The 21,845-nt window shown below is 51.0% G+C and overlaps 1 protein-coding gene across 2 annotated transcripts in view; it reads right to left on the bottom strand.

The window, feature by feature from the left end:
* Positions 1 to 21,548, bottom strand: part of CCND3 (cyclin D3) — a 91,271-nt gene extending 69,723 nt beyond the window's left edge. Inside the window, exon 1 of one of the 2 annotated variants that reach the window (XM_020884312.2) lies at positions 21,336 to 21,548. The gene's annotated coding sequence lies outside the window, so the exon portion shown is untranslated. The remainder of the gene's footprint in view (positions 1 to 21,335) is intronic. The other variant, XM_070456444.1, reaches the window with a different exon arrangement.
* Between the last annotated feature and the right edge of the window lie 297 nt (positions 21,549 to 21,845).

The raw sequence follows: 21,845 nt of genomic DNA, 5'->3' as shown, positions 1-21,845 counted from the left end.
TGGTGCAGTATGGGTGAGGGAGGGCCATGCTGGGCAAGGCAGCCCATCCTTAGATGCTGAATGCTGGGGGGAGGGCTGGGGCAGAGGGCATCAGGTATCTACCAACCCCCGTGGAGGTACAGTCATCCTCTGTATTCACAGATTCTCCATTTGTGAATCTGCCTAGTCGCTAACATTTTTCTGAAACTCCCAAATCAATGCTCCTGCTGCTTTTGTGGTCATCCGAGGACAGTCACAGAGGTGTGAAAAATTTGAGTCACCTGACGCGCATGTTCTCAGCTGAGGCTGAACAGGGTGACCTTCTGCCTCCTTGCCGCATCTCTCGTGCAGTAAACACGTGTCCTTTTCAGTCTGCTCAGGGCCACTTTTCCAGCATTTTTGCCCTTTTTGTTGATTTCACTGTTTAAAATGGTTCCCAAGCATGGCTACATGGCTAACTACAAAAAGGCTGGGGTGTGCGTGAGCTAAGCTTCCTTCGGGCATGACTTACAGTGCCCTAGGCCCTGAGTTCAGTGTTAATGAATCGACAAATCAAAAACAGTGTCTTAAAACAGAAACTCACATAAAACAAGCATGTTGATTGGTTGATGAAAAAATGTTGGGACCACAGGCTCAAAGGAAGTCAGCCTTGTATTTCCCTTGGAACAACGGCTATGGATTCACTAATTCAGAGTTCATGGTGACTTTATTTTTTAATAATTTTATTTATTTATTTGTGGCTGTGCTGGGTCTTCATTGCTACCTGGGCTTTTCTCTAGTTGCAGAGAGGGGGGTTACTTTCCAGTTGCAGGCTTCTCATTGCAGTGGCATCATCTGTTGCAGAGCACAGGCTCTAGGGAAAGCAGGCTTCAGGAGTTGCAGCTCCCAGGCTCTAGAACACAGGCTGAACAGTTGTGGTGCATGGACTAAGCTCCTCCAAGGCAGGTGGGATCTTTCAGGATCAGGGATCAAATCTGTGTCTCCTGCATCGGCAGGCGGATTCTCCACCAGGGAAGCCCCCATGGCAACATTATAGAACATAAGTATTGTGAATAATGACAATGGACTGTATTTCATTGTTACAATAATGGGGCAGCCCTATCTTTGGCTTCCGGTGAATGCCAGCCTGCATCTACTCATCCATACACTACCCAGCACCTACGGAACACCTGTGAAGTGCAAATCCTACTAAAAGTAAAAAATATGCAATGCAAACAGGACCCCTGCCCTCCTATCGACCATCTTAATTGCCGAGATGGGGGCATGTGACTCTGAAGGTTTTCTTTCTTTCTTTGGCCTGAATCCCTGGGTTTACATTCCAGCTGGGGCCTCAAACTTTTGCCAGGTAGTAAGAAGAGCGCATGAAGTGACACTGAGAGGCCACTCGGAGTCCAGAGCAAGGCTGTGCTTCAAGGAATAAAGTGAGACGCCAGCATGAGAAGGCGGACGGCAGGTCTGGGTGTGGGCCTGGCACTCAGAGGAAGCAGGAAGCCAGTGAGCCCTCTGTGGAGGCCAGGGTGTGCAGCCTCTCTTCCTGGACGAGCTGGGACGACTGCAGGGCAAGAGGGGCCCAGAGAGGGGCTCAGAAACCAAAGGGCCCACAGAGGAAGTGTCCCCACACAGATTTCCACTCCCCATACTGTGCTCTTTCCTGGGGTCACAGGTAATAAGAGGAAGGATCCCACCCAGACCAGGGCGCTGGAGGAGGGGCTGGGAGGGGACGTGTCCCCCCGGAGCAGAAGAGAAGTCACTAATCTCACCAACTGAGAAAAAGCAGATTCCACGCCTAGTAAGTGAGGGGGAAGTGAAACACCCACTCCAATGCCTGCTCCTCCCCCCACGCACCCCCACCCAGCCCCACCCAGCCGCCCCAGGACAGCGCCCAGGTGAAACCTGCCAAGTGCTTTCAGGGGCTACCTGCGGGCCTTTCATGCTCTGAGCCACAAGGGTGGCTCTCAGAGCTGCGGTGGCTTGGTCTGTCCTCCGTGGGGAGGCAGCAAGGGGACACCGAGGGCTTGTAAGATCCATGAGGTCAGGGGCTGTGCCTGTCATGTTCTTTTCTCTTTCACCTGAAATGAACACAGCATCTGCGCAGCAGGTGCTCAATACACAGATAATGATGAATGAATGAATGAACAAATGAATGGATGAATGGATTAGCAAACAAACAATGGGCCCAGAAGACTGCATCCAAAAATTCACAACTGCAGAGGAAGAAAACCATTTCCCTGCTTTGGACAAAGCTGGACCTCCTGCCTCAACTCCATGGACTTTGTCTCTGAGACTGAGACTTGGCCCTGAGAGCCTCAGAACTCTCCATCTCCTGATGCTGAGATGATTCCACCTGCTCACTACGGTGAGGGGACGTGATGTTTCCCTACCCCATCTGAGGACAGCAGAGCCTCCCAAAGGGGCAAGAGTGGTGCCCTTCACTGAGCATCCTCCCCCCATCCTATGGGGCTCCTGAGACTGGGGCTCTGGTCAAAGCAAGTGGAGTCAAATCCTCTACCTGTGATCAGGAATGAGGTATCCAGGGGAGAGGGCAGTAGCCAGGCGGTTGCTGGCCCTGCTGCCCTAGGCCTCCCCAAGAGAGAAGCCTATCTGGGAACCCTGTGCTCAGAGGTTCCACGTAGAAAAGCCATCCTCACGCATGTGACACAGGCTCTCCTGGTCCCTGCCTGTCGAGATCCTGGGACAAAGGTTTAGAAACCTTAGTTAGAAACCTACCCCACAGCATCCATTTCCCCTTCTTACACCTTTCATACTAGAAGCTCTGCTCAGTATGATCCCCAAGATCCTCTGTAGCTCAATATAGTGGGTGACCAACTTTTGGCTAATGGGATAAGGGATCTGGCTACTTGGAGTCACGTCCTGAAAAAGAAGAGCTGTGCCCCCTCCTACCCTCCTCTCCCTTCCCACTGGCTGGGTCATGGACCCAGGGGATGGGGTGGTGTGCTGTCTTCAACATCCAAGGGCCTGGACGAACAACAGCCTGGGAGAAGCATGGGTCCCAAACCCTGTCAAGGGGTCAGATTGCCCACCTGGACTTGTACGCGAGAAATTTCCATTTTGTTCAGACACGTGATATGGGGGTCTCTATTCCAGCAGTCTGGGCTTGCCAGATGGGGCTAATGGTAAAGAACTGGTTGCCAATGCATTAGACACAAGAGATGTGGGTTCAATGCCTGGGTCAGGAAGATCAGCTGGAGGAGGGCATGACCACCCACTCCAGTATTCTTGCCTGGAGAATCCCATGGACAGAGGAGCCTGGCGGGCTACAATCCATAGGGTCACAAAGAGTTGGACATGACTGAAGCGACTTAGTGCACACGCACGCATTCTAGTAATCTAACCTCTCCCAGTGCCTATCGTAGTCCATTCTCTGGTGCCAATGGGTAAAATGTCTGAGAGGGACCTTCCTCTTCATCCGTGTCCTCAGCCCTTCAGCTCCCTGTCATCTCAAGCCATCAGGTCTGCTTTCCTAAGCGTCAGAGCGGGTCCTCCAGGTAGACAGTGGAATCAAATCCTTGCCACGCCACCCCAGCCAATGCAAAGGAGGCAACCATCTTCCTCACTCACAATACATAACTCACTCCTCCCTCAAACTGACCATTTCTCAAACTCCCTCCTTACTGAGAAAAGACTCCTCCATGCTCCAGGACCACCTCACCTTATCAGGCCAACACAGTCCTGTGGGATAGGCAGTGAGGAAGGGCAGAACACCTACGTAACCCTGGACAAATCTCTGAGCCCCTCTGAGCCTCGGTTTCTTCCTTTATGAAATGTGGATGATAATCCTTGTTTATAGGTTGGCGGAGAGAATTCAAGTTTATCTATAAAGTACCTAGAGGACTTTCTTAGTGGTCCAGCCAGTGGGCAAGAATCTGAGCTCGAAATGGAGGGGGCCCGGGTTTGACCCCTAGTCAGGGAACTAGATTCCACCTGCCCCAACTAAGAAGTCCACATGCCCCAACAGAGATCCCAAGAGCCACAACTAAGACCCACTGCAGCCAAAATAAGTAAATAAATGCTTTTTTTAATGAAAATTTAAAAAATTAAGTGCCTAGCAGTGCAGCTGGCATGCAGTAGGTGCTCACTAAACCGCGGTTGTTACTGCTATGGAGATACTGAGGACAGGGCTGGAGGAGAGTCCCGAGGGGTGCTCCCCACAAAGCCCCCAGTGAAGGCTGGCTGGAAAGGGCGTGAAGGAGAGAGCAGGGGAGCAGAGACCGTGGGGGGAAAGAGGAAGAGAGACAGGCAGAGCTGGAGGCGCCATCAGGGGAGAGGTGGGGGAAAGGCTCAGCGATGCCCACCCTGGGCGAGAGGGTGGAGGGCACAGCTGTGGTGTCTATCAGCCGCCTCCAGCTCACACAGTCCCCGGGCCCATCTCACACCGTCTCCACCCAGCACTTCTGTCTGGGTTGGCTACCCTCCCCGCCACTGCCGCTGTTGCCACACCGTCAGCTGCTGTTGCTTGCCTCATCTTCCTTCCTGGCCCTGACAGGACAGAAGAAGGGGACGGGAAGCAGCTGCCTTGCCCAGCAACCAGCCCAGCCCTGTGGGCTGCAGCGGCTCCTGGGTGGTTAAGAGCCCAGGCTCTGTAGACAGACAGGCTGGGTTCTCTCCCCCCTGCTCGAGCCCTTAAGAGCTGATGACCTCAGCAAGTTATGCGGCTTGTCTAATCCTTCAATTTCCTCGTCTGCACAATAGGGAGAAAAGGGCTGCTCGGAGGAAGGAATGAGATCATGCGTGGTGAGCACCCAGCACCGGGTCTGGCATCACCGCGAGTGTTCAGTGAAGGGTAGCGACCCCAGGGCTGGCTTCACAGGCGTGTGATTCATGCAGGCACACACAGCCCTCACTCAGATGGGCTCCACCCCTGGTTCGATGCTCTGTGGCCACCATCTTGAAATTCTTAATAATTTTTGAACAAGGGCCTCTGCAAAGTATGTCGTTGGTCCTGGCTAGTATCTGCATGCATACATTGAGTCTGCTGGCTGGGGAGACTAGACCTGGGGTGGGGCGGGGCAGTTGCCCAGCAATCTGCTGGAGACGGGGGACATTAGAGGGCCTTGGGGAATTCAAGGGAGTCATTTAAGTAGAGGGATGTGGGACTCTGCAAGGTTGCCTGCAGTTAGGGACTGAGAGGGTGGTGAGAAGCCTATGCACACCCTCCCTAGGCCTCGGGGTGTGTGGAAGTGTTCCCCGCCCCACCCCTAGTCGAGATCGTTCGTTGTGGCACAAGACTAGCTGTGTTGTGTGGGCTCAGTAGGAACAGCATGTGGCACAGGCTCCAGAGCAGGCAGGCGCAGTAGCTCCAGCGCTGGGGCTTAGTCGCAGCATGTGTGATCGTAGTGCCCCAACCAGGGCTCGAACCTGTGTCCCCTACATCACAAGGCAGATTCTTAACCACTGGATGACCCGGAAAGCCCATGTCTCCTTGATTTTAAGTCCCACGTTAGCATATCTAGAAAGTGGCCTGGGGTAGTGACTTGAATCCTCAGGAGTCAGGGAGCCTTGGAGAGGGGTTCCATAGGGCTGGGGTTGCCCCTGGCACTACAGGGAGGAATGACCACCTTGGAGGTACATCTTGGACCTGCTGCCTCCCCTGACTGGACTGTGAGCTCCCGGAGGGCCGGGGCCGGGGCCGGGGCCGGGGCCGGGCCCACCCACAGCGAGGACCAGATGTTTGCAGAACTGGCCATGAGGACCCCTGCACACCCCTCCTCCCAGCCACCCCACGCCGGCCTTGGCTTCCCAAGACTGGCCACCACCACCATCACCACCACCCACTTCTGTTCCCGGGCCTTTCTGGGGTAGCCCCCGTGTGAGTCTGAGGGTGGCCCAGTCTGGCAGGTAGAGTCCGGCCCTGGATGAGGTCCCTCTCCATCTGCCTCCGGCCACCTGTCCAGAGCACTCACTCCCTTCCCGACAGCTGGAGAGCGGCCCTGGAACCTCTGGTTAAGGGGTGGGGGGTAGTGTGGGAAGGTTCTGAGGGACCTGAGCCAAGGCTGAGGGGAGGCCCTTCTAGCTGATGGGGGTGCTGAGTGTGCATGTGGTGGGGGGAAGAAGAGAGAGCGAAGTGGGAATCGGGGGTGGGGCCAGAGAATGGAATGTGGAGTTCATTCTCCTGGGGGTGCAGCTGTTTATTTTGATCTTCGCAGTCAGCTGCAGCCTATTCCTTATCTCAGGGCTCAATCCAGACTCCACCTCCTTCCCTGTTGCTGAGCTGCGGAAGGCAGATACTGTGGGACACAGCCCCGCACCCAGCTCTCACCGCCTTAGTCCTCCCCGGCTCCAAGCTGCTAAAACGGACAAGAGAGAGCAGCACCCCCCACCCCCCACAACCAAAAATGCCTGCTCCATACTTCAGACCACACTGTGACCGACCATCGGTAACTGGCTCTTGAAAGTGAGTCAGCTCACGTCAAGGCGTACCCCACAACTGCCAGGACAACATGAGCTGTCACCCTAGGTTTGCCAGGGCATTTCAGCTTTATAGGTGGTGGCCTTGGACTTGAAGGGTCTGGCGGATAGTACTGGCTGAGTTGGGGACTTGAGGCAAAGGCAGCTGTCACCTCCCAGCCACACCAGGCTATCCCCTGGGCTGTCACACTTACTACTCTGGCCAACTTTTTTTTTTTAACATTTTTTCCTTTTTTGGCTGTGCCACCCAACAAGTGGGGATCTTAGTTCCCTGACCCGGGATCGAATTCACACCCACTGCATTGGATGAGTGGAGTCCTAACCACTGGACCGCTGGGAAAGTTGCATTGTGCCAACTTTTTAAAAAATTAATTTTTGGTTGTGCTGAGTCTGCATTGCTGGGTGGGCTTTCTCAAGTTGTGGTCCATGTGCTTCTCACTGCGGTGGCTTTTCTCATTGCAGAGCATGGGCTCAAGGGCACACAGGCTTCAGGAGTTCCACCTCCGAGGCTCTAAAGTTGTGGCGCATGGGCTTAGTTGCCCTGCAGCATATGGGATCAGGGATCGAACCATGTCCCCTGTACTGGCAGGCAGATTCTTAACCACTGGATGGCAGAGAAGTCCCGTTGTGCCAACTTTTTACTTGGCACCTTATGTCTCCAATGCGATGATGTGAAAACAATAAGACTGATTTTCTACATACTTACGGAAACACAACTCATGACTTGTTTTGCATTTCTCTTGTTATTACAGAACTGGAACATTTAGAAAAAGGGGAAAAAGTAAAAAAGAAATCACCCATAGTTCTACTGCTTCCCCCAAACAACTGCTGTTAACATCCTGGTATAGTTTCTTCCAGTCTTTTCTCTATGTGTGTGTATATCTCTATGTGTGTACAACAGACAGTTGCCAATGTTTTTTTAATGCTACACATTTATTTAAAAGGTCAAAAGTTTAAAAGGGCTAAACATATTGGCAAGGATATGGAATAACTGGAAGCCCCAAACTCTTCTGGTAGGAATACAAAAGGAAACAACCATTTTAGATCACAGTTTTTGCTAATGTGCTCAGACTCTCAGTCTGGCTGATTTTGAGACCCCATAGCCTGTAGCCCGCCAGGTTCCTCTGTTCATGGAATTTTCCAAGCAAGAATTCTGGAGTGGGTTGTCATTCCCCTCTCCAGTAAAGGTATTGTATGAACACTTTTGCATCCTAATTTTTCCCTTAACATTACTATATAGGTAATTTTTGTGATATCACAGGTTTTTGCAATTGACATTTTTAATGACTACCTAATATTCTATGTACTAGATATAGTACATCTTGCTTAACCATACTCTATTGGGAGACGTTTCAGTTGTTCCAGTTTTGCGTCACTATATGCCTATCATCACGGACAAAATTCTTCCCTACATTTAGGACAGAGCCTGGAAAAGTGGGATAACCAAAGCAGAGGGTCAGAATATTCTGGAGCCATTTCATTTGACACCTTTAGCCAAGATGCTTTCTGAAGGGAGAATTTATCACATGGCAAGGTCATCAACAGGCAAGAACACACCCATTTAGATCCACTACTATCATGTAGGGGCATCACACTCTCTTATTTTTTCTTGGCCGCACCACACAGCATGCGGGATCTTAGTTCCTTGACTAGGGATCAAACCATCATCCCCTGCAGTGGAAGTGGGGTCTTAACCACTGGACCACAAGGGAAGTCCCTGTTAGGTATCTTTTTATATGTCTAGGTCATGTTACCTTTTGCAGACTGTTCTTTTCTGGCTGCTGGTCCCCTTTCCAATAGCACTGTCGCTTCCTTTTGGGAGGTTACCTCTCCCCTAGTGCAAATCCAGGAGCCAACCTGACTGACTTGCATCATGGAAACCAGAGAGTCTGGACTGACCATTCCAACCATGCCGTCCGTCCTTCTGCTCAGCCCTTAGGCACTTTGTCAGTTTCTGCTCATTTCCAAAACTAGTTTTCCAGCCTTTCTGATGAGTCTAAGGGATCCCAACCTTCTTCCAATAAATTCCTTTTGCCTTATATTGGACAATCTGTTTCTGTTGCTAACAGAACCTTGAAAATATTGATACCTCGCCAACTTACTGTTTTTCAAATTGCAAGTCAGGACGCTTTACTGGGTCATGAAGTCATGAAGCTAATCTTGACCAGCGTTTTTAAAAAATGAAACAACAGAATAAAAAAGATAAGGGAAGTATTGTCTAGTTAATGAAATTTTTGTCTTATGTATATATATATGTGTGTGTATGTGTGCATAAGAAATAGGTTAAAATGAAGACATTTCTAATTTTGAAAAACACTGCCCTTATTGAACTTGAGTAGCTTGAGAATAAAGAATCATCAAGAGCAATCTCTCCTAGATATATTATCTATTTCTCTCCAAATCTTTAGTACTTAGGAAAATGTACTTCCTTTCCAAGAGAATAGTATATTTCAAGGTCCACCCACTATTTTCTCTCTATTAGTAGCTTGACATCTCCACCCACTCTTTACCTTTTGATACTTAATGATAATGGACATCTTTTCCTCTTGGTCTTTAAATTTCTGTTAATGTCACCAATATTCTGCCACCCACCTAGGCTGAAATATCTCGCAGAAGTCTAGTCCTTGAATTCTCCTCCATTCATTTACTGACTACCTACTGTATCCCAGAAGGACAGAAGACGAGAGAGCAGCAAATGGTAACACACGGCCACTTACTTCATCTTTAAAGTACACGTGGTACCTAACAGGGAAGAGCAGAGCGATTTCACAGAGCCAGTGACTCTTCAGACCTTCCTACCAAGTAACTACTAAGTTCTGTTGCTTCTACCTTCAAAATATTTTGCCAAATCGCCCCCTTGTTTCCATTCCTACTGCGTCACCCTAGTTTCAATCCTTTTTATTTTGTGTAGGCTCTCTCTTGCCTACTGCCCTACCAAAAATCTATTCTGATCATGTCACTTCTTTGCTCACAAGTTTTCAATGACAGACTTTCCTGGTGGTCCAGTGGTTAAGAATCCGCCTGCCAATGCAGGGGACACGGGTTTGGTCCCTGGTCCAGGAAGATTTCACATGCCACGAGGCAACGAAGCCCATGCACCACTAGTGAGCCCTTGTACCAAGAGCCTGTGCTCCACAACAAGAGAAGATGTCACAATGAGAAGCCCATGCACCGTAATGAAGAGACGCTCCTACTCGCCACAACTACAGAAAGCCCATGAGCAGCAATAAAAACCCAGCACAGCCTAAGTCTTCAGTGGCTTCCCATGACCTCCTTGCTAAGTCGCTTCAGTCGTGTCCGACCCTGCGCGACTCCACAGACAGCCTCCTAAACGAGTCCAAACTCCCCAACCCAACACTGTTGATTTGGCTTCTCCACCACTGCCCCAACGTTTCTTTCTAGCTGCATGTCCACTAATCCACAGTCCATCAGGTCCTCTCTTCCCAACCACATATCTGTGTGAGGCCTGATTTTCTTCATACAAATCAATCAAAACAACATACTGAAACAGATTGAAGCGGGAGCAGATATGAGAACCCAGCTGTCTTCCATTAAGCCGGGCATTAAAGAGATTTTTGAAAAATGTAAAACAAGGCCACACTGCAAATTTTTTGTTTTGGAAAATACAGTTATTATCTTATAAAAAATATGATGCTAAAAAAAATATGATGCTATGTTAACATGCAATGATTTTTATTGTTACTTTAAAGGAAATATAAATATTTTTAAAATTTTGCACTTGACACTTTTTATTAGAAGTCAAACGTCGGTAGCTACCACTTTGAAAAGCAAAAACTCTTTGGGATTCTAAACCATTTTTAAGGGTGTAAAGTGATACTGAGATCAGAAAGTTTGAGAACTGCTGCTTGAGATCTAACAAGTCAGTTAAAGCAGACCCGGGGTCTTTGAAACGCCCCAGCCTTCCCCCTCACTCATGTTTTTTAACTCCCTGCCCCAGTCTGTTGCTGGAGTTTTTAAACCATTAAAAAAATAAGTAGTGGTAAAAGCAGAGACATTGTTTTGCCAACTAAGGTCTGTATAGTCAAAGCTAGGGTTTTTCCAATAGTCATGTATGGATGTGAGAGTTGGACTATAAAGAAAGCTGAGCACCGAAGAATTGATGCTTTTGAACTGTGGTGTTGGAGAAGACTCTTGAGAGTCCCTTGGATGGCAAGGAGATCAAACCAGTCAATCCTAAGGAAATCAACCCTGAATATTCATTGGAAATACTGATGCTGAAACTGAAGCTCCAATACTTTGGCCACCTGATTCGAAGAGCCGACTCATTAGAAAAGACCTGATGCTGGGAAAGATAGAAGGCAGGAGGAGAAGGGGACGACAGAGGATGAGATGGTTGGATGGCATCATCAGTGACTCGATGGACATGAGTTTGAGCAAGCTCCGGGAGCTGGTGAAGGACAGGGAAGCCTGGCGTGCTGCATCCATAGGGTCACAAAGAATCAGACACAACTGCACAACCTATGAAGAATAATTATTATTACAGAAATAATAGTGACTATAGAAACAATCATTAGCTGTACTAGAATCAATAATAATATAAAGAATAAATAAGCCTGGGGACTTCCCTGGGGGTCCAGTGTTGAGATCTCTGCACTTCCACAGCAGGGGGCAGGAGTTCCAACCCTGGTTGGGGAGCTAAGATCCCGTAAGTCATGCAGGGTAGTCAAAAACAACAGCAACGAATAGAATAGGGATTTTTACTAGTGGTCCGGTGGCTAAGACACAGGGGGCCCCAGGTTCGATCCCTGGTCAGGGAATTAGATCCCACACACTGCCACTAAGAGTTCGCTTGCCTCAACTAAAGATCTCCTGTGTTCAGAAAGATGGTAACAACGACCCTGTATGCAAGACAGCAAAAGAGACACAGATGTAAAGAACAGACTTTTGGACTCTGTGGGAGAAGGTGAGGGTGGGATGATTTGAGAGAACAACATTGAAACATGTATATTACTATATGTGAAATCGATAGCCAGTTCAAGTTTGATACATGAAACAGGGAGCTCAAAGCCTGTATGCTGGGACAACCCAGACTGATGGGATGGGGAGGGAGGTGGGAGGGAGATTCCGGACAGGGGGACACATGGACACCCGTGGCTGATTCATGTCAATGCATGGCAAAAAACACCACAATATTGTAATTAGTCTTCAATTAAAATAAGTTAATTTTTTTAAAAAAGATCCTCTGTGCCGCAACTAAGACTTGGTGCAGCCAAAGAAAGAAAGAAAGAAAGAAAGAAAGAAAGAAAGAAAGAATAAATAAGCCTAATAATTGCCATAGGCTTTCAGTTAAAAAAAAAAAACAACTCAGATATTCAGAGAAGAAAAAGATACAGAAACAACCATCATTTAAGACTGCTCCTGAATATCTTCCCACCAAGTCCACTCCTCTTTCATTTTTCTCAAATGGCACCTATGCAGAGACATTCCTGGTAAATCCATACACAAGAAACTGTTCCTTCCTCCAGATTCCCACAGCACTGTCACTCCAACCTTTCCTGCCAGCCAGGAAACCAGTAAGAGTCCATAAGTGAACGCATACTGAATTGCTAAATACGCACATTGAACTATCACAAATTCAGTACTGTCCGCTGGAGGAGGTCCCAAACAGCCTCAGAAAACCACATACATGGATTTCATACAATGTGAGCCCTTCCCCAAACTCAGCATAATGTTCCATCAAAGACGCGGCCATCTGTCTCAATGAAAACAGCTATGCTGGAGATCCTTAGACAATGTCCAAGCCACGCACACTGTGTTTTATGAGCAGCTTAAGGTGACCTTAATAGTAATGTTGGTGTGTTTTGCTTTTACACTGACTGTGAACCCAACACAGCACAAAACGTGGCTCCAGGGCTGCTCTGGTGGCTCAGGAGTAAAAGAACCCACCTGCCAAATACAGGAGACGGGTTCCACCCCTGGGTCAGGCAGATCCCACATGCCGCCGCCACGGAGGAGCTAAGGCCATGCGTCACAGCTCTTGAGTCTGAGCTCTGGATCCTGGGGATGTAACTACTGAGCCCTCACATCACAGCTCCTGAAAAACCTGTGCCCTGCAGCCCACGCTCCAGGACAGGAGAAGCCCCCACAATGAATAGCCCCAGCACCGCAACGAGAGAGCAGCCCTCGCTCTCTGCGACTGGAGAAAATCCTGAGCAGCAGTGAAGACCCAGGACAACCAAAAATGAAATCAACAATACAAATAGAGAAAATGTGGCTCTACTGTAAATGAGGAATGGACAAGCCCTCTGAGGCTTATAGATATTGTTGGAGGGACATGCCAGGTGGCTGTGTCATGAGTCCATCTACACAGTCCTGTCCTCTGGGCAGGGTATGTGGCCGCCACCCTGGGCTGGGGCTGCTGCCCATCCTGGGGTGGAGCATCTGGAAGGTGAAGGTTGCAGGCCCAGCACTAGGACCCAGCTTCACCACCAACTCCAGAGGTGTGCCAGCAGCCACTGCTCTGGTGCCACACCCCTGCCAAGGAGAGAAAGGAAAATGGGGGGGGGGGGGGCAGGCGGGGAGGGAGCTGGAAGAAAAGCTTGTTTGCACCATGTTGCAGTTAGGGCGGCTGTGGTCGGGCTGATTCATCCAGGGCTCCCCAGAAAGGTCAGGGCCCCAGCCCCACCTAGCAGAGCTCACATCGCCACCACCCACCCCTGCTTCCTGGGTAGCTGCAACACCTGACCTGCCTGCTGGGGCAGGGCGGGGTCCTCCTGGTTCCTTCCCTGCCATCTTGCTTGGCTTAGGGGACAAGCCTGCAGATCTAGCCAGGAGCACCGAAGGACAGGGGAGGCTCTGGGACACACAAGCAGCTCAGGGGCCTATCTGCCTGTCCTCCCCCGTCCTAATGCTGTGTTCAGGACATCTCGACAGGGAACCTGGGATCCACTCACACTCCTTGGTGGGAGTGCCCTCCAAAGTGCACATTCACACACACACACACACACACACACACACACAGTGTGCATGAAAGGTCTGACTCCAGTATGGCTGAGTTCCTTTGCTGCTCACCTGAAACTATCACAACATGTTTAATCAGCTATACCCCAATATCAACTTTTTAAACTTTTTTTAATTAAAAAATGTAAAAAGAAGTCTGACTCCAGTCAGAGTTCTTTCAGCCACTGGGCTCTCAACACTGACTGGCTCTATGATCTTGGGCAAGTTATTTAACCTCTGTGCCTCAGTTTCTCTTATCTGCAAAATAAGGAAACCTCAGAAGATTCTTGTGAGGAATACATGAGAAACAAGTTAGTAAATACCCACATTTATTATCAATTTACATGAGCTTCCCAGGTGGCACAGTGGTAAAGAATCCACCTGCCAATGCAGGAGATGCAAGAGATGCGGGTTCAATCCCTGGATTGGGAAGACCCGTTGGAGGAGGAAATGGCAACCCACTCCTGTATTCTTGCCTGGAGAGTCCCATGGACAAAGAAGCCTGGTGAGCTACAGTCCATGAGGTTGCAAATAGTTGGATATGACTGAGCATACACACACACAGCACATTAGAAATTTATTTACACATGGTACATATTATACATAGGCACTTCCCACAGTCCCCAGCACATGGAAGTATTATGCAAACATGTGCTCTATTATCCCAACATCTTCGCTGCCACCTGTCTGCAAAGAAATGAGGGTTCAGAGAAAATCCACACAATAGATTCCTACAAGAAATACCCAACTACTAGGAGTTGCAAGTGAGGTGAAGCAAGGCACATGCAAGACTTCTGAGGACCACCCAGGAGGCTATGTCCAGCAGCTATAAAGAGAGTTTTGAGTTAGAACCCATGAGGTTGGGCCCTGGGCAGAAAAAAAACTGTTGTTTCCCTGGAGACCAAGAGACTGTTCCAACAGGAAGAACTCTGCCTGGTCCTAGAGACAGAATTCTAAGAAAAGAGGGTGGCCACCTCTAAGACCAGCAGGTAACAGCTGACTGGAAAGAAAAAGACTGGAAACCATTTGAATGTTCTGCACTCTGGCCTACGCTCAGCCACCCAGTACATCTGAGAGTGCGTAACCCTAAGATCCCTGCTCACTGTGATGAAAATAGATTCCACCTCTGAACAGTCTGCCGGTCTGTGGTTCAGATCCTGCTTAGAGAAAAGGGAACAGGGCTGGAAGGAGAGCAAAAAGCAGTCCTGACCCCCCGGGGCCATGTGCGGCGAGGAAACACTCTCCCCTCCATAATCCAAAGACAGCTTGTGATATCCACTTGCCAGAGAGGAGTAAATCCTCCCAGGAGTCTTATTCCAGGCTGTTTCCTCAGCACCCAGCAGAGTCAGCTTAATAAACAGAAGCTTAGGAAGAAGCGTCTGTGAAGAGCAGAGAGATGCCTTCCGGGGGACATGCGGCCTGGGTGGGAGTGCCCTCTGTACCCCATCCTCCCGGCCCCTGGCCCTTCCTCTCCTCCTCCCACAGCCTCTAACACCCCCAGCTGGAGTCCAAGCTCTGCATCTGTCGAGGCCCTGCTCCTGGCTTCCTTTCCCAGAACTCGGGGCCCCCAGGGGAGGGGCTGGAGGTGCAGCCTGGAGGGGAGAGGACAGAGAAGAGGAGGCAGGACGAGCTGGAGCAGACAGTGCGGGGGCCAGAACTGGGAGTTTCTGGGACAGTCCCAATTTCAAGTATTCTGTCCAACGGTCTGACCACAGGCCAGAACTGTGGGCCGATTTTGATTCTAGAAAAGAGGATGAGATGAAGTCATCGGTGGGATGGCGAGGAAAGATACCAGGGCTGCCCTCTCGTTGCTGGATGGCCCCCACGCCCAGTCTCTGGAGCTCAGGCTGGGGGATGATCATGAGGATGATAGGATGGTGACAGAAGTATCGTGTGTAAGGGTGTATGCCTGCTTGGTGGTTGGCAGGGCTTTGAGCGTATTATCTCCTAAGCCTGGTGCAGAGCGTGGGCCAGGAAGCCTCGGGCCCTTGACTCTGGGTAACCACTTTGTGCCCCGGCTTCCTAGTCTACAAAAAGGCATCACAGGGGACTTCCTTGGTGGTTAAGAATGCCCCTGCCAATGCAGGGGATACAGGTTCCATCCCTGGTCCGGGAAAACTGCACGGGCCACAGGGCAACTTAGCTTGTATGCCACAAACACTGAAGCCCGGGCACCAAAAGGCCCACGTTCCGCAACAAGAGAAGCCACCACAAGGGGCCCGCGCGCCGCAACTAGAGAGCAGCCCTCAGCTCACCACCTGCGCCCCTCACCCCCGCCGCAACCAGACCCAGGGGCAGCAGCGAATACCCAGTGCAGCCAAGAGAAAAAAAAGGCATCGTGATAGTATGTCCCTCACAAAGCTGCTACGAGGACACAAAAAGATCCAATCTGGATGTTATAAAGCGCTCAGGAGTGTCAGGACAACGAATCCACACGATGACTCGGTGAGGAAGGGGCCACCTTTACGCCCACTTGACAGGTAAGGAAAGTTTCACACAGCCAGGAAGGGGCCAAGCGAGGACTCAAACCAGGGTGGTTTCTGTCTTGAGCCCAGCACGCCAGGAGAGAAAGCACGGGTTAGGTGGTCACGTGCACAAATCAGACAGGCAAAGGGCCACGACAGACTTCCAGCTCCGAAACTGTCCTCCTGGCTGAACCCTCCGCGCCTCGCCTCGCTCCTTCCATACAACGGACCTCCCGCCTCTCAGGGTGGTGGTCAGCGGTGGGGAGTGCTTCCAACAGGCCGGTTAAGGCCCCTCTCTCTGGGCGTGGCCTGCATGGCGCCCCCTGGCCCCAAGGTTTGTAACTGCACGCTCTGCCCTGACACATGCTGAGCCCGGCCTGCCCTGAGGGGGCGGGGAACCCCGGAGGTTCTGGGCCTTTCTGAAGGTCTGAGAGGCTAGAACGCAGATCTGGGCCAACAAACGAGGCACCAGGCAACCTCTCTGCTGCTCCCACCTCCCTAGGGACAACGCCTGGGCCCCGGCTGGCTCTCCTTAGGAATGTCTGTTCTAGGGAGGTTCTCAGCAGGGTGGGAGAACTGGGCAGGTTGCTGAGGGCAAACAGTTTCTGAGAGGTGTGGTTTTGGAGGACCTTACGAAAAGATGACATGATCCGGGTATCATGCCCTTGAAGGCTATGAAAGGCCACGCTCACAAGGGCTGCTGGACTTGCCCTCGGCTCCTAACACGGGTCCTTCTATCTTGAGGACAAAGGAAGGCCAGGGAGAGAAAAGAGGAGGGGAGGGAGGGCACCCCGGACCTGGGAAGGGAGTCTATCCCAGGAGCGCATGCCCGCACGTTCTGGCCCGAGCCACGAGGAGACCTGCCAGCACATTTCACGGGTACGGTGCTGGGTCAAAAGTGGTTCTCTGGGCCCCGGTGTGTTCACAGCTGGGGATGGGTCGGGGAAAGGCCCCAGGAAACCAAGCCGGTAGCTGAAGGACCAGGTGGCGCTCTTCAGCCCATCCAGCAGCCTTGGAGCCACGCACTGGGCAACAGCGCCACCTGGTGGACACATGGGGAGGTAAGTGAAGTGCAAGTCGCTCAGTCGTCGGACTCTCTGCGACCCCAAGGACTGTAGCCCGCCAGGCTCCTCTGTCCATGGGATTCTCCAGGCAAGAATACTGGAGTGGGGAGCCGTTCCCTTCTCCAGGGGATCTTCCCAACCCAGGGATCAAACCTAGGTCTCCCGCATTGCAGGCGGATTCTTCACCATCTCAGCCACCAGGGAAGCCCAAGAATACTGGAGTGGATAGCCTATCCCTTCTCCAGGGCATTTCCCGACCCAGGAATCGAGCCGGGGTCTCCTGCATTGCAGGCGGATTCTTTACCAGCTGAGCTACCAGGGAAGCCCTGGGGAGGTAAGCCAGTCAATAATCGCATGGGAGGCTTAGAGGGGGTTTGAGGGCTTCCCCTGGCAGAAGCCTCACCTGAGCATGTGCTCTAGACGCCCCTAGATGAGGAAATCACTTCTGGAGAAAGAGATTAGGCAATTATTTGTTAGAAAGTGTTTATGCCTTGTGGAAATCTGCCTCTACCAGTCCCCTACCTGGGGGCTTCCAAAGGCAACCTTTCAAATGTCTGAACACAGCTACAATAACCCTCCTAAATCTCCCCATTTGCCTCAAAATTCCAGAGTTGTTTAGCATCCACTTAATCTTCCTTTCCTTTCCCTCAGTTATACAGTTGTCTTTTTTCTTTTTGGCTGCACAGAAGCCTGTGGGATTTTAGTTGTTCCTCGGACCAGGGATTGAATCTGGGCCCTTGGCAGTGAGAGAGCCGAGTCCTAAGCACTGGACCACAAGGGAATTCCATCCTTTTTAATATTAACTTCCAGAGAATCCCTTTTCCAACTCTATATGCAGGCTACCTCCCTCCCCACACTAGCAGAACCATTTTAAAACATTTTTGGATTGGGACTTCCCTGGTGGTCTGGCGGTTAAGACACCCAAGTTCCAGAGCAGGGGGAACAGGTTCAATTCCTCTTCAGGGAACTAAGATCTCTGCATGCCATGCAGCTCAGCAAACAACAACAACAAAAAACCTTGGGATCACAACCTCCCACTGTGCCGGGTCTGTGTTCAGGAAGTTGATGCTCTGATCTGAGGATTAAATAGACATCTAGAGCACAGGCTCTGAAATCAGACCAGGGTTCAAATCTGGGCTCTGCCACTTACTAGCTCAGGTAAGCTAAGCCTTTCTGAATTCAGTTTCTTCATCTGTAAATTGGGACTAAAAGCATTTACTAGTTGGCATTATGGTGAATGTGAAATGAGATAAGGCAGGTAGAACAGCTCCTGGCAACATCATTCAGCTCCTAAGTGGCCACTATAACCACATTTCTAGTATTTGGGGCTGTAGGGAGTGCTGTGGGCAAGAGTAAGGTGAAAGGGCAGAGGAGAAAAGAAGACTTTGTGGAGTTAGCTAGCCAACCAACACAAATCCCAGCACAAAATCCAACAAATGAGTACCGCATTGCAACCTCATTTCCAGGGGTGTCTCTGACTACCTCCACATTCCCCCCCCCCACCTACACACACACACACACACACACACACACACACACACAAGAGTACAGGAGCAGGCCTTGACAGCTCTTTGAAACTCAGAGGGTTTAAAATTTAAATGTCTTTGAGGGCAAGAGAAACACACCAAAACAAACACACCTCCGCGCAGCAGAGAAAGGGAAACTTGGCAGAGGCCCCAGAACTTTCCTCACCCCCAGCCCTCCCTAAACTTCCTCTTGTGGTTTCTCAAGAGTACAACCTGTTCTCAAGCAAAAGAACGGCGCCTGGGGCAGCGGGCTAGGGCATGCCAAGGCTTCCATCACACCCCACCCTACAGGAGGAGGAGGGGGTGTGTGTGCACAGGAGCGGCCTGGAGGTCCACACAGTTCTGATCTTCACATCCTGCTTACCTGTGATGGAGGTGTGACCACCCTCTACCCTCAACTCCCAGCATCAACACCCCCCACCCCCTCCGCCCAGCCCCAGACACTAGAGCTAGTCTGACTGCAGGCAGAGAGGGACAGCCTCTGGGCCTCCCCAGATCTGTGTAGAGGCCTCATGTGAGAAATCTAGTTTCAGAAAGATAACAGAAAAACAGCAGGAATCCATGGACCCTCTGCCCTGTGGCCTGGCTGGCATCATAGGCAAGTTCCATTCCACCTAGAGGGATGCATCTCAGATGTGCAGATGCAGTTTTAGGACACAGCTTTGGGATGCAGCAGCTGTAAGAAAGGTGCACATCTTAAGATTGCTTAAGGTCACTCCCTGACCATCTTCCTGACTCAGCTACCAAGTTGGGGTCCAAAACATGAAGGTTTCTGCTCTTCTTAAAGATTCCCAACAAAAGAAGTGTCTTGGTTTCCCATCTCTCTAGATTCTGGCACATCACCTCCATGCATCTTTCCTGCACCAAACTGGTTTATTCCTCTTTGTGAGTGAGGCTTACTCAGGAGAACACACACACACACACACACACACACACACACACACACACACACACACACAGGGTCATTAGGAAGGGATACAAGCTCTGTGTAGTCCCCACAACTCTGATCCAGGCCTGCTTGGGCTCCCTGTAAACGGCACCTGCACCCACACTCAGCTAACAAAGTGCTCTCCTCTGCATCATTTGAGATACAGGACCACAGACACCCTTTTGGAAATTCCTAAGCCCCTGGCTTAAGGGCACATTCCATGTGGTCAGTCAAGAAGGTGGACTAGCCCAGTGGTTAAGAACAGGGCCTCCCAAGTCAAGTAACTTGGGTTTAAATCCCAACCCTGTCCTCTTTGGAAAAATTATCTCCTCCTTGCCTGAATTTCCTCATCTGTAAGACGGGATATCCCATGAACAGAGGCACCTGATGGGCTACAGTCCTTGGGATCGCAAAAAAGTTGGATATGACTTAGCAAGTAAACAACAAAAATGGAGATAATACTAGTGTTCACTTTACAGGACTGTTGGGAGGATTAAAGGAGACATTACACCTAAAACATCTAGAAGAGTACCTGGCATGCTATATAAGCCTTAGCTAGTATTCTGAACCCTTGAGGAAAGGAAATGGGAAAGAGAAGGCACTTGGGACCGTGGAGGTCATGGTCTCAAACACTGGGCAGAGACTGGGATCTTGGCGGAATCCTCAGAGATGCTTCTGATCCTAAATTCCAGGGGAGTAGAAGTTCTGACTTGTTTGCCATTATGTCCCCACTATTTAGCCAGTGCAGATAGTGTGGGCTCAGCAGACAGCTGAATGAATTCATAAATTGTTGAGTCAGCCATCTCTCAAAATGCAGAAGCAGCAGCAGGAAAACAATGGCAGATCCACTTCTTTTCACTTACATCTAGTGCCAAGGAGAACTGAGCTGGGGGCTTAGATTTGTTACAGGAAACAGTCTTAGCATCCAGGGATGGGGAGTGGGTACCCCAGCATTGTGTGGACTCTTATATCACCCCTAGGGTGGACTCCCTGCTGCACCTACTTGGGAATTTCTGGGGTCCTGGGAACCAGCCCAGAAACATGCCTTTCCCAGAACCCATCCTGTTCATTCCTATCTCTTCTTCGTATCTAGACAGCAGGGTTAAAGACAGCAGCAATTGTTTCTGTGTCCCCACTGTTTCCCAATGCCCAACACCTCAGTCAGGGTTCAGTCCAGCTCTGTAGAATGAGTAAGTTGCCCACAAAGACCCCACCACTTTTCTACCTGCTGACTTTCCATCATTGAGAACCCAACTTAAATGTCCTCTTCACTCTGAAGCCTTCCCAGCCACCCCAACTTGGCACCTTGTCTCTGCTGTTCTATGACTCAGGCGAGACAATAACCCCATTGTACCCTCAGCATCCCAGCCAAATCCCAGACACACAGTAGGTGCTCAATCAATCGTTTGCAGATGAATACATTAAGGCTCCCTCAGTAACAGCAACCAGTGTCTTCAGTTATTCCTCTTGTTGACACATTAAAAGACACAGAAGAGGCTAGAGCCATCTCTTGTGGGTAGATGCCATCTACCCATCAGACACCAGAGAGACCACCACTGCGAGACCCCTCTTTCTGGTCCTGTCCTCCAGCCTGCTCCCCCAGCCCTGGATGGCAGGAGGACCCCCAAGGCTCCCTGCCCACCCTAATTCTGCCCTCCCTCCGCCTCCCAGCCCATCTCTGAAGTATGCAAAACGACGACAGACAGCCCAGTGAGGTCACTGGGCTTCCAGTTCAGCTTGGAGGGGGATTGTGGGACACAGAGAAAGCGGAGAGCTTTGGGGGGGCTTCTCTGTCCTTCAGCCACGTGCAACTCAGACAGAAAGTGAGTTGAGCTTTGAGAGACAACCGGGAGGTGATGAGACGCGGTGACCTCTTTAACCACCACCCCCCAACCCCGATCCCCCGCCAGTCTCAGCTTGGCGGTTCCAGGAAAGCGCGGTGTCGCTGACACCCATCTATCTTGGTTTCTCCAGCCCTCAAGCCTACCTTCTCCGCAGGTGAGCCCCCCGGAGCACGGACCGTGGCCGCACACACTCTCTGCCGCCGCCTCTGGCTTCTGTCTCTGGGGAGGTGTGTGTGTGTGTCGCGGGGTGGGTGGGGGTCGCCACCTCCAGCCTCGGGGAGGGGCGTGCACCCCTCCCCCAGGCGCCCAAACAGAACCAGCCTCCGCCGCCGCAGACGCGGCGTGTTTACAAAGTCGGCGCCTCGCCGCCAATCCCGAGTTTAAAGCTGGGCAGGAAGTGGGGGAGAGGGGGCGGGGGAGACAAAGGGGCCGGGTACTCCGCTCAGCGAAGGTTTGGGCCCCGACTCCTCCCGGCGGTCGCCCGGCGCCGCGACCCTGGCCCGCAGACCCCTCCCCACGCGCCCCAGGTGAGGGGGTGATGGGGGTGCCCCCCAGGCACAGGTGCTCCCGGCGGGCAGGCGCGGCGCAGTTTTCCAGACATCAGCCTCTGAGCGTTTTCCACTCATCCGTTCGCCACGCAGGAAATAAACATT

The sequence above is a fragment of the Odocoileus virginianus genome, chromosome 27 (assembly GCF_023699985.2).
Source record: "Odocoileus virginianus isolate 20LAN1187 ecotype Illinois chromosome 27, Ovbor_1.2, whole genome shotgun sequence".
Classification (NCBI taxonomy): Eukaryota; Metazoa; Chordata; class Mammalia; order Artiodactyla; family Cervidae; genus Odocoileus; species Odocoileus virginianus.
The sequence above is the reverse complement of the archived record's forward strand: the minus strand, read 5'-3'. Positions and strand labels throughout refer to the sequence as shown.